This window comes from Myodes glareolus, chromosome 9 (genome assembly GCF_982192425.1).
Source record: "Myodes glareolus chromosome 9, mMyoGla1.1, whole genome shotgun sequence".
NCBI classification, from domain to species: Eukaryota; Metazoa; Chordata; class Mammalia; order Rodentia; family Cricetidae; genus Myodes; species Myodes glareolus.
Genome location: NC_142034.1, coordinates 43285608 through 43288991, shown reverse-complemented (window position 1 = coordinate 43288991; position 3384 = coordinate 43285608).

The window sequence follows — 3384 nt, the reverse complement described above, 5'->3', positions numbered from 1 at the left end:
GCTTCCAAGACCAGGCTTCCTGGGCCTCCGGGTTGAGATAACACTGCCCGCAGATTCCTCCAAAGCAAGTGGGAGCAATACCGCCACCTCCTTCCAACCCCCCACGACCCCCGCCATCAATCTCTCCACTCTCGTCCTTGACCTCCCTTATAAAGTGTGCAAGATCAATCCGAAAGGGGGTTCAATACTGCAGGAAAACTTCCCCTGTCTTTACCGAGACCAGTGGGGTCTGTTTCCTACTAATCGTGGTATCGCGTTATTGGTCCCTCGCCAATTCAGTCCTTCATTCATCTTCCCTGCATCCTCTCCAAACGTCAATTCGCTTGTGGGCTAAATAAAATTTTAATTTACATCTTAATGGGTTCAATACTACTATTCACAGAGTATGTAGCACAAGCAGCTGTATTTCCTTTATCAGCCTTTCATTTTTTTCCCCGGGATCAGTTATTGTCACACTTTTTGGTTTATTAAGCTTTCTATGTGCCCAGCATTAATTTCCCCTCCAACGCTCTGTCGGAACTGATCAAACTATACACATTTTCGGCTGTTTCTTGGAAAAGCCTTCCTAATACAATCTTAACTGTTGAATACGAAGCCAGTTGCATAATTATTCTGGGATTTCTCTTCAGTGTTATGCTGGGATTTCACTTCTCTTGTGAATCCCTTGAGTCTGAATTCTGTATTTATTTTTCTCTTGCATTTTGATAGAGCGCGTCCTCTAGTAGTTTTCTGAAAAAGGGTAAGATTATAACATTTTTTTAAAGATCTCAATTGTCTCAAAATATCATTATTTGATCACCTTACTTGATTAACATGATAATTTGTCTTCCAAAACCTAAGTTGGAGATTACTTTTCTTTAAAACTGAGTTGGATCCTACCTTCTGGTTTAACTGCTGAACAGTTTCATGAGATCCTTTTGTCCGTCTATATGTAGAAATGCATTTGTACTGAACTGTTTTCGTTGTTAGTTCTGGAAGGCTCTCTCTTTGATGTGCATCTCTTCATACACTGAGTCAAACAGTCAGGCTGGGTTCAGAAACTTGTGAGTTTAGTTCTGGAAACTTTCTTGTGTTCCTTTGTCTCCCTTTCCATGGTTCATTACTTTCTGTTCTAGCTTCATTTCTCTTGCTTTGATAAAATACCCTGACAAAAAGCAATTTCGGGGAGAAAGGATCTACTTTTGATCACAATTCCAGGTTACATACAGTCCATTATTGTGGGGAAGTCAAGGTACCATGAACTTGAAAATAGCTAGATACAAAAAAGAGAAGCTCTCCTGAGTAAACTGGGAGCATAGCGGGCGGGCATGGAGAGGGTAAAAGGGGAGGGGAGAGGAAGGGAGGGGAGTGCAGAGAAAAATAAACAGCTCAATAAAAACAATAGAAAAAAGAAAGAAAATAGCTAGTCACATGGTACCCATAGTCAAGTAGAGAGAAAAGGTTGTATACTTGCTTGCTTGTGTTCAACACTCTATCTAACCTCACATGCAGTCCACTCCACGAACCCCTTGCCAGGAACAGTACTGCTCCCAGTGGCCTGGATCCTCACACATAATCAAGATCCTCTCCCACAGAGCTGCCCACAGGCCGACCTGATCTAGCCAGTCCCTCTCTGAGACTCTCTACCCAAGTGATTCTCAATTGAGTCAATCTGACAATTAAAACTACCCATCACAGTCTCTTCACACACACACACACACACACACACACACACACACCACTCACCATCCTCTGTTTTTTCTTTTTCAAATTCCTATTACTTGTACACACCTGTCTGTAACTCCAGTCCAGGGCATCTGAGACCCTCACACAGACATACATGCAGGCAAAACACCAATGCACATAAAATAAAAATAAATAAATCATAAGAAAAACTTTTCCTTTTGAAATGGACACCAGACTGGTCTTGAGCTCCTCACACAGTTGAGAGGCTGGGATTACATAGCGAGCCACCACGATCTCCTTATACAACGCTCTGCAATGACCTACAGACCCAAGACCCTACACTTGCTAGGCAAGTGAGTTACATCCCCAAGCTCTCTAAACGTTTTCAAAGCAAGAGCCAGTAACTCTAAAGAAGGTCTTCATGGCTCAGTGCTTTCCCAGCTCTTTATTATGTATCACACTTCTCTCTCTAGAAAATGTTTCGATCATTGCAAAACACCGAGCACAGGATGTAACAAGTTCCCTAATTCTATTTTTTTATCGTGGAATTTTATCGTGGACTCATTCTTTCTGTGACTCTGTTCTTTCTTCTGCTTGTCAAACACTTAACTAAAAGGCAAAGTCTTCTAAGATACAAAAACTTGCCGGTTAAGGAGGGGAAAAGGGAACTCTGCTTTAGTTAATGGCATAACCAACATGATCAGAATCCTAAAAAATAGAATTCACGGTACAGTTTTATAGTGCTCATAGTGAACTGAACACATCCTTCATGATGCGGACGTATCTATCAGGAGGAAGTCTCCCATTAGGCAGGAGGCACCGCTAATAGGCAGGCCTCCGGTTTCTTTGGTAGCCCTATGGTTCCTTTCTTTCACCAACACTTGCTGCAAAGGGTGCCATGAAAACTTCTCCAGCATTTGGTGATCATATCTCTCCTCTCAGATGTTTCAAGATCCTAGGAAAAAAAGAGAGTCTTCCTCACTAGAATGTGGTGGCATTTGGAAAATGCATGAGTAACCAAATTAACAGCACTCGCTGGGGCCTAATGATAGAGTAAGTACTGAGGAAAAGGAGATTTAAAAAGAAAGCCATTCCTTAGAAAACAGGTTCAGCAGGTAAACCCTTGACACACATTCCTGATGACCTCATCTTGGTCCCTGGAACCCATGTAAGGTAAAAGGAGAGAAAAGACTCCACAAAATTGTCCTCTGACCTCCACATGCATGCCGCAGCATGTGCATGTCCCTGTCTCCTTCACAAGCACACGGACACACAGAGTAATAATAAAATAAAAGTTTAAAAATGCTTGGTGGTGTAGACCTTTATCCCCAATATTTGGAGGCAAGAGGCAAGCAGATCTCTGTAAATTCAGGACCAACTTGGTCTACATAGCTAGTTTCAGGCTAGCACACTGAGATCCTGTCTAATACAAAGAAACAAAAAGAGACACTGGAGGCCCATAGCACCAGGAGGATGAGCAAGTGGCGTGATTTTCAAAGTTTCAAAAATTCTCTGTATGTACCAACATGACCAGAAGTAGCATGATAAACAATGCAAGAAAGTCGGTTGGGGCACAGTCTTGAAGGTAAATCCTTTTAGAACGCTTCTCAGGCAAAGGAAAAGTAGGGATTGAGGCCAAACAACTGAATTTAGTTATCAGGAAGTATGTTAGAATCCAGCTGATAGTAAGTAAGTAGATAAATAAATAGGAGGAAAAAA